Source organism: Lampetra fluviatilis, chromosome 10 (genome assembly GCF_964198595.1).
Source record: "Lampetra fluviatilis chromosome 10, kcLamFluv1.1, whole genome shotgun sequence".
NCBI classification, from domain to species: domain Eukaryota; kingdom Metazoa; phylum Chordata; class Hyperoartia; order Petromyzontiformes; family Petromyzontidae; genus Lampetra; species Lampetra fluviatilis.
This window is the reverse complement of record NC_136284.1, coordinates 4,810,158-4,820,024: the sequence shown is the minus strand read 5'-3', so window position 1 is coordinate 4,820,024 and position 9,867 is coordinate 4,810,158.

Genomic DNA, 9,867 nt, shown 5'->3' with positions numbered 1-9,867 from the left:
AATGTGATTAGTACTACATATGCATGTGCATTATGCAGGATTAACAGCATAAAAGAAAGTTGCAGTTGCTGCTGCAGCAGCATCAAAGAAAGTTGCAGTTGCTGCTGCAGCAGCAGCAACTGCAGCAGCAACTGCAACTTTCTTTGATGCTGTTAATCCTGCATAATGCACATGCATATGTAGTACTAATCACATTCCTGCATTTCCCATAAATATGCTAAATTCCTCTTGATATGCAAATTCCTATGTCAAGGCGCCCAGCTTATATATATATGCTCCAAGCTCGTGTGCTGTTTCATTCAGACTCTGTCGCCTCGACGGACCTGGTTTTCACCTGAGGACGGCTGCTTGCGTTGTGGCTGAAACGTCGTGAGAATAATTTTATTATGTTTTATTTTTATTATTTTATTACTTCCCTTCTACGTGACTTTACCGAAAGAACCAAGAAGATGACATTTAGTATTTCGTTTTACACCTAAGGGGCCGTCCATGAATGACGCCACGCGATTTTGGCCGATTTTTGACCCCCCCCTCCCCCCACGGCGTCATAAAGCTCTGCCCCCCCCAGAACCATATATCCATTTTTTAAATAAAAAATGCTTCAAATCACTTTAAACTATTCTCATACTCTTTGGTTCTTTCGGTAAAGTCACGTAGGTAGAAATTTAATGAAACAAATCACGACGTTTCGATCGCAACACAAGCAATCTTCATCAGGTGGAACAACCACAGCAAGAAAATGCTGAAGTAGGCGAGAGAGCTGCCGTGGCAAGAGTTTATATAGGTGTAATAAAAGACTCGGACGCTTCTCTCTGTCCTGTGTCCTTTATTTGGGTTCGATCTCTTTTCCCTCACGGTACTCCCCTATGTACTCTCCACTCTGCAGCCCCAGGCTGCTGTCGCTCACGTAGCCCAAACTCCCTCCTAGCAGCCCCGCCGCTGTCACGTCGTGCAGACCCCTGCTGCCGACTCCTCCCTTGCAGACCCGCTGCTCTCTGCAGCCTCCTCGCTGCTCCTCCTGCCCCGGGGTCGGTCACCGTTGGCCGACGGTGCCGATCCTCGTGGCTCAGGTGTGTGGCGACCTCGCCACTCTCTCTCTCACCCTTCGCCCTGCGTGGCCTCTCACTTTTCCCAGTCCCCGATCACTCCCGACTGCTTCCGGTTACCCCCCTTATAGACCCTTACCCTCTCCCCCACGTGACGTAACTCCTCCCCCCATGACGTCACTTCCGGGAGGTCGTTTACGCCCGCATTACACCACCCTCCCCCGTAGAGAAAATCCAGCCGACCTCGGCTGAACACAACTCCAATAAGCAATGCGAGCGAACACGACCGACTACGAAAAAGGACACAGAACACACGATAATATACGGAAAGAACAAGAACACAACACAATAATTAACGAAATGTGAGGGATTTCGAGCGGGTGCGGGTCGCCGGGCCGTCCCGGACGGTCGGTGGGCCTCCCGCCGAGCGGGAACGTGGCAGGGTTTTAAGAGCGACAGGCTGAAGTTCGTCTGTCGCTATTGGAGGCCTGGCAACGTCCCGGTCCCCTATTTTCGAAGGCGCAGCATCAGAGGCGTCCCGCGATCGTGCCCGCGGCGGGGTAGGAAGGGCTGCGGGCCTCAAAGGTTCCGCAGCCGTGGTAGGCACACCCCGAGCTGGGTCTGCTTTCCCCTGCCGCGTCACGGCCGGTTTGTCTGTGAAAGGCACGACAGGCGCTCTAGCAAAGTCAGCAGGCACAGGCAAGGGCGAGTCGGCAGCAACAGACCCCGGCAAGGCAACCTCAGGAGATGACGCATCCGGTCGAGGGGCCACGTATGGTTTCAACCGAGATGTATGGACGAACCAACGCCGAGAACCAAACCGAACACGCGCCGACTGTGGGTTGGGAACCTCGATGAGGCGAACCGGCCCTTGCCATGGCTTATGTAATTTAGGAGAGGTACCTGGCCGCACCTGTGGACAATGGAGCCAGGCCAGGTCCCCCGTTTTCCAAGGGCATTCCCCTTTTGAACGTCGCGCACACCGCTCGTTCCGAGCCTGGGCTTTGGCCGTAGCCATGCGAGCCTCCACCCGCGCCTCAGTGACTCGGCGAACGGTGTCCTGAATGTAATCAGGAAGAGGCTTGACAGGTCCCCTCGCCTCGGTTCCCAACTGTTCATTAATCGGCGGTACGTTTTCACGACCGTACATTAGAAAAAACGGTGAATATCCTGTAGCCGCATGCGGCGTCATCCGGTACGCTGAAAGCACCCCAGGGATATGCAAATCCCAATCCGATTGTTTTTCACTAACCGTATGGCACAACATGGCAGACAGGGTCCGATTAAGCCGTTCCACCATACCATACGTTTGTGGGTGGTAGGGAGATGTCCGTATTTTTTTGTACCCAGCGCCGCACACACCTCCCCCAACAATTTGGAGGAAAAATTCCGGCCTTGGTCTGTAAGGAGCCTCTCCGGCGCCCCTTTGTCCATAACATACCCAAAAAGAAAGGCGTCCGTGATAGACGCCGCTGACTGGTCAAGCAAAGGCCAGGCCACCGGCCAGCGGGAGAGGTACTCCACCCCTACCAGCAAATATTTATTTCCCCTAGCGGATGGCGGAAAGGGTCTCAAAATATCTAACGCCACCAACTCATTAACTCGAGACACCTGGATGGATTGTATCGGCGGTACATATGGATGTTTAGGCGGCTTACGGCAGGCACAATCGGGACACGCGCGAACGTGCCCGACGACATCCGTCGTCATGCCGTGCCAATAGTAGTCTCGCTGCAGCGTCAATAGCATCTTCTGCACCCCCAGATGTAAAAGCGTGTCACAATGCAGAGTCCTAATCAATTCGTACCGCAATGATGCCGGTACAACCAGACGCCAGCGTTCCTGCATCCCTTCCCTCCACATCAGCAAGCCATCACGGAGAGCGGTTTCCGGCACGCCGCCCGCACAGAGTCGCCCACTCCCCTTGACAGGCCGCTTACGTAACGTTACCAAGGAATCATCCAACATCTGTTCCCGAATCCACACAGACCTCGGGAGATGTAGAATGCCATCAGCCGGTCCCCCATCAGCCGACCCCGCATCAGCCGGCCCCGGCTCAAGTGGAGCTTCCGGCACTTCGACTGCCAGCGCGACAGGCGGAGGGGGGTGCTGAATCGGGCCACACCTATGCGTCCCCGACGCACATGCGTAAGGGGATCGCTGCGGCAGCCTGGAAAGTGCGTCCGCATTAGCGTGACGCACTCCCTTCCGATGGTGAATTTGGAAGGAAAATTCTTGCAGCGTGTCCAACCATCGCGCCAGCTGGCCGGATGGTTGGTCCATTTTAAGAGCATACTGCAAGGCCGCATGATCCGTGCGAACAATAAACGAACGACCGTACAAATACGGTCGAAATTGGCGGAGAAAAAAAAAATAGCCAAAAGTTCCCTGCGAGTGACACAGTAGCGGGTTTCAGCGGGAGACAAAACCCGGCTACCATACGCGACCACGCGTTCTACACCATCTTTGGACTGAGATAACACCGCCCCAATACCCGTGTCACTCGCGTCCGTATCCAGAATGAAGGGATGCGAAAAATCCGGATAATCCAACGTCGGTGCTGTAGCCAATAGATCGCGTAGGCCTCGAAACGCCGCCTCCTCTGGGGGTCCCCAAGCAAACTTGTGTCCTTTACCCGACAGGAGATGCAAAGGCCTCGCGATCGTAGCAAAATTTGGAACAAACCTCCGATAATATGAGGCGAACCCCAAAAACCGACGAACATCCCCCACCGTGGCAGGGGTTGGCCAGTCACGGACACACGCAGTTTTGTCCGGATCCGTGGCCACCCCGTCCGCACTGACGATGTGCCCCAAATAACGCACGGAGTGTTGCAGCAGGTGACATTTCTTGGGCTTAAATTTCAAATTAGCAGAACGCATCCTGGTGAACACGGCCTCCAACCGCGATAAATGCTCCTCAAATGTGCGGCTGAAAACGATAATATCGTCCAAATATATAAGACATGTCTCCCACTGCAACCCCGTTAATACCAACTCCATCAACCTCTGAAAAGTGGCAGGGGCCGCATTCAGCCCCATCGGAAGACAGTTAAATTGAAATAACCCCTGCGGCGTACGGAAAGCAGTCTTTTCTCGCGAGGACTTGTCGAGGGGAGGCTGCCAGAAGCCCGAAGAGAGATCTAGCGTTGAAAAGAACTTCGCCCCCGACAAGGCATCGAGAGAGTCGTCCATACGCGGCAGGGGATACGCATCTGCCACCGACACCTTATTTAATTTACGAAAGTCTACACAAAATCGCAATTTGCCATCTTTTTTCTTGACCAAAACAACAGGTGCGCCCCATGGGCTGTTAGACGGAGATATTATGTCCGCAGCCAACATGTCATCCACTGCCCCTCGAACATGCTCTCGCTCAGCCGGACTCATCCGATGCGAGTTCAACCGAATAGGGGCAGCGTCCCCTGTGTCAATATGATGGTAAAGCAACGAGGTGCGTCCTAAGTCCAAATCATCGGAACTAAACACATCAGAATAGCTCGATAACAATTTACGAATCGCACAACGCTGTTCCCCAGAAAGAGCTGAATTCTCCCCACACAATTCAGCTATCCAGCGGTCATCCACAGCTCCGGGCCCCGAAACACCTCCAACAACCCCCCGGCCGGACAGATCATCATCAGCTGTAAACGCAGTAGTGGCATGTGCCACAACGGTACCCGCCGGCACACACACGCTTTCGGCACTCGCGTTAAGCACCTGCAAAAACGGCTGCTGGTCTGGCCTAACAATAGTTTGTGCCCCAACCAGCGCCGATCCACCCGTGATGGTGGCGGACGGTGACAACAAAACCCCAATCGCTCCTTGACGACCAGGTACAGGCTTCCGATAACGCAAAGGAATGAAAATCTGTGAGCCAGGTGGAATATCAATAGACACTTCGGACAACGCCTGCACCTGGGCGACAGGAGCAGGTCGCCCCCAGGGCGACGGCAAAAAGGCCATTTTACGGCCTTCCGGTAATTGAATGCAGTTCTCATTAATTATAATTAAAATAGGCATTTTGGCCAGAAAATCGGTCCCTAATAAACAAGGAACCGCAAGAGACCTCGAAATTAACACAATTCCCGAGGCCGACACTCCCCCGATAGCAATTGTAGCGTACACCTGGCCCACAATGCCCATGCTACCCCCGTTCGCGGCGACGCAGGAAGCGTAAGCCGGACTCACGGCCTCTGGTGGGATGTTCAAGAGATGGAATATTACATCCGAAATAATGGTCGCGGACGCTCCGGAATCTACCAAAATCCGTACGTCCACCCCTTGTATCGACCCAGGTACGGTGGACGAACCGGTAGCAGCCGCGACGACCCGCCGAGCCAACTTACGCCACTGTGTTACCGAACGACAAGGCACGGTCAATGGTCTCCCGTTATTAAATACACCCGGATCGCATGACAACGGTGATGAGTGAGGTCTCAAGCCTTGCCGGGTGTCTGGTGCGCACCGACTTGCCTGTGCTGGCGAATCCTTCCTTGGAGCGGCCGCTGTCGAGGCCTCCTGCTAAGGCGGACCCGGGACGCGGGCCCAGCAGTCCCTGGCATAATGGCCCTTACGCCCGCAGCGGAAGCAGTCGATGTTGTTGCGCCTTGCTGCGGGCGCCCCGTCCCGACGCGGCCGTGTCGGCGGCGCAGCCCGCGGCTCCGGCCACGGAGCAGCGGCAGCCGACAGCTCTTGCGGGCTCCTGTCGTCCGGCACATAAACAGCTTTCTTGGGGTCCCAACCCACGGCTCCCCCTTCGACGATGGGCCCACCCGTCCACGCCGTAACCTGCTTCCACCGGCGCAGGTTGAACTGGGCGTCCAGACACTTAGCCGCAGCCCGGGATGTGAGCTTCTCGTGACCACACACCGGCATGGGAATGCCGAGATCCCGGGACAACTCCAACATCTTCCCCAGGATGAGAGGTTCCAACAGGTCAGGCTCCATCTCCGGGTATGCGGCCATTGCCAGCTCCAGTACCGCGCCCCTATACGCCACCGGAGACACCTCGGGTGCGCGTTGTCGTTGCACAAACCGGCGATGAGTGTCATCCGGCGGCTCGTAAGCGTCTGCCATTTCGTCGAACACACCACGCAATGTTTTCTTCTTTGCGGCTTTTATAGAGCGAAAGAATCTAACGGACTCATCATCAAGGAGAGTCGGAAGAACTTCTAATGCCTCGGCGTCAGTCCACCTCGCCGAGCGCACCGCTGCCAAAAATCTGCAGGCGAACGCACTCCAATCGCCCCCGATGGAGAATTCCTTGACAGTCGTTAGGTGATGACTGCGACGCCTTGGCGTGTTCCCTCCAGCCGCTGACTCTTCCGGTGGCATGTTCAACATGGCGTCGCAGCGTGGTGTCGACAAGATGGCGGCCTTCCGTCGCGGAGGGCCCAAAATGGCGGCTTCCCGCCTTTCGTCGTGCGCCACGCCCAAGATGGCGTCTTCATGCCGCGTGGCTGATGGCGTCGACATTGAAGACAACCCGGGCCCCTGCGGACCACCAACATCGCCTTCCGACGCCGTCCTCGGCGTAACAAGCGCACACAACTGTGCAAGCACGTTCTTGAGAGTTTCAAGTTGCTCCGCCATCTGACTCCATCTCAAATCCGCGTCCTTTGGTGCAGACTGGTCTGCCGACGCGGCGACGTCTTGGACCCCTGGACCCGCACTCGTCCCAGCACGGATCTCCTCCTCTGCCAGAGTCGGATCCACCGCAGGAGGAAGGTCATCGTCATCGGAAGATGAAGCCGATGCCGGAGACGGAATATTCTTTTTTCTCAGTTGTTTAGCCATACCGTTACACTTTGACACCAGTGTAATAAAAGACTCGGACGCTTCTCTCTGTCCTGTGTCCTTTATTTGGGTTCGATCTCTTTTCCCTCACGGTACTCCCCTATGTACTCTCCACTCTGCAGCCCCAGGCTGCTGTCGCTCACGTAGCCCAAACTCCCTCCTAGCAGCCCCGCCGCTGTCACGTCGTGCAGACCCCTGCTGCCGACTCCTCCCTTGCAGACCCGCTGCTCTCTGCAGCCTCCTCGCTGCTCCTCCTGCCCCGGGGTCGGTCACCGTTGGCCGACGGTGCCGATCCTCGTGGCTCGGGTGTGTGGCGACCTCGCCACTCTCTCTCTCACCCTTCGCCCTGCGTGGCCTCTCACTTTTCCCAGTCCCCGATCACTCCCGACTGCTTCCGGTTACCCCCCTTATAGACCCTTACCCTCTCCCCCACGTGACGTAACTCCTCCCCCCATGACGTCACTTCCGGGAGGTCGTTTACGCCCGCATTACACCACCCTCCCCCGTAGAGAAAATCCAGCCGACCTCGGCTGAACACAACTCCAATAAGCAATGCGAGCGAACACGACCGAATACGAAAAAGGATACAGAACACACGATAATATACGGAAAGAACAAGAACACAACACAATAATTAACGAAATGTGAGGGATTTCGAGCGGGTGCGGGTCGCCGGGCCGTCCCGGACGGTCGGTGGCCCTCCCGCCGAGCGGGAACGTGGCAGGGTTTTAAGAGCGACAGGCTCAAGTTCGTCTGTCGCTATTGGAGGCCTGGCAACATCCCGGTCCCCTATTTTTGAAGGCGCAGCATCAGAGGCGTCCCGCGATCGTGCCCGCGGCGGGGTAGGAAGGGCTGCGGGCCTCAAAGGTTCCGCAGCCGTGGTAGGCACACCCCGAGCTGGGTCTGCTTTCCCCTGTCGCGTCACGGCCGGTTCGTCTGTGAAAGGCACGACAGGCGCTCTAGCAAAGTCAGCAGGCACAGGCAAGGGCGAGTCGGCAGCAACAGACCCCGGCAAGGCAACCTCAGGAGATGACGCATCCGGTCGAGGGGCCACGTATGGTTTCAACCGAGATGTATGGACGAACCAACGCCGAGAACCAAACCGAACACGCGCCGACTGTGGGTTGGGAACTTTGATGAGGCGAACCGGCCCTTGCCATGGCTTATGTAATTTAGGAGAGGTACCTGGCCGCACCTGTGGACAATGGAGCCAGGCCAGGTCCCCCGTTTTCCAAGGGCATTCCCCTTTTGAACGTCGCGCACACCGCTCGTTCCGAGCCTGGGCTTTGGCCGTAGCCATGCGAGCCTCCACCCGCGCCTCAGTGACTTGGCGAACGGTGTCCTGAATGTAATCAGGAAGAGGCTTGACTAGATATGGCCAGGTGCTAAAACTGAGCTGCCACTGCTGAGATTCTAGTTTCGAATTTGGGTGTCAGCCACCTGCCATTAATCCAGGTTCTTCATTTGAAGTGACTTGGTCTAAACCCAGTTACCAATTACTATTCGAAATAACATGACATTTAGTTTTTTTTTTATTTAAAGCTTTCGTGACTGCAGGGATTCATCTTCTTGGTTCTTTCGGTAAAGTCACGTAGAAGGGAAGTAATAAAATAATAAAAATAAAACATAATAAAATTATTCTCACGACGTTTCGGCCACAACGCAAGCAGCCGTCCTCAGGTGAAAACCAGGTCCGTCGAGGCGACAGAGTCTGAATGAAACAGCACACGAGCTTGGAGCATATATATATAAGCTGGGCGCCTTGACAAAGGAATTTGCATATCAAGAGGAATTTAGCATATTTATGGGAAATGCAGGAATGTGATTAGTACTACATATGCATGTGCATTATGCAGGATTAACAGCATCAAAGAAAGTTGCAGTTGCTGCTGCAGCAGCAGCAACTGCAGCAGCAGCAGCAACTGCAACTTTCTTTGATGCTGTTAATCCTGCATAAGGACGTGAGGCTGGGGGGAGGGAGTGGGCGGGGCTACAAGTGGGAAGCTGAGTGTGGGAAACTATTGTCATTGTAGTGCGTATTTAATGTGGCGCTGCACTTTGATGTTGTAGGAGAAAACATTTATTAAAATGGCGCTGGAAAGCTGAAATTTAGCATAAATTTCACTTGAAAATATTCAACGTCTAACTAAAACTGCAGATGTTCGGAGTATTATATTGAAATTATCTTATAATTATAAAATATTAAAAGTTATAACTATAAAACAATACTTATAAAACTTTGTAGTAGAACGAAGCAAAATGAAGAGTACAATTATAACAATCACATTCATTCCACAGAATGAAAATCCCTGGTAGAATCATTATAACAAAAATGTTTAATAACAATCATTAAAAACGTTTACAAAATGTATGCTTCTCCATTCTCCCACGGAGAAGCAAAATGCTCTTTCATGGAATAAATAAAAGGTGACCTTAGTAAATTTAAATAATCAAATAGTTAATAATGAAAATTAATCAAAATTAGTGTTGTTATAACAATTCTATTGTTTATATTTATTTAAAGATGCACATTTTGATGTGACGTCACATTTCTCAACCCCCCCTCCCCCCCTCGTCACACATCGTCACAAATGTCTGACCCCCCTCCCCCCTAGGTGTGTGACGTCATTTATGGACGACCCCTGAATTAGTAAAAAATTATGTTTATAGATTAATTAAAAGTTCAGTTTAACGGCCATACAACGATCACTCCAACAGGACATGTGAGAAAGTGCAGTCGCCACCTAGTGTGCATAGAACGTTCTGTGGTGCTAACCAATAGTAATTTTTTTTATGATGAAATACAATTTATTTTCCGTGAGCATTTCAAATAGTCCATGAGCCCAGACCAGATAATGCACTTGCCAATACCACCTGATGTTATGTGCATAACTTCAGCGGTTCCAATTTGGAGTCGGTTATAAAGTTATTCACTCGTATTTCCCTAAATTATAAACTGGTATGGCAAAAAATGTACTCCCTTAAAGTGGTACCAATTTCTGATTTGACCCCATGGACTAAAA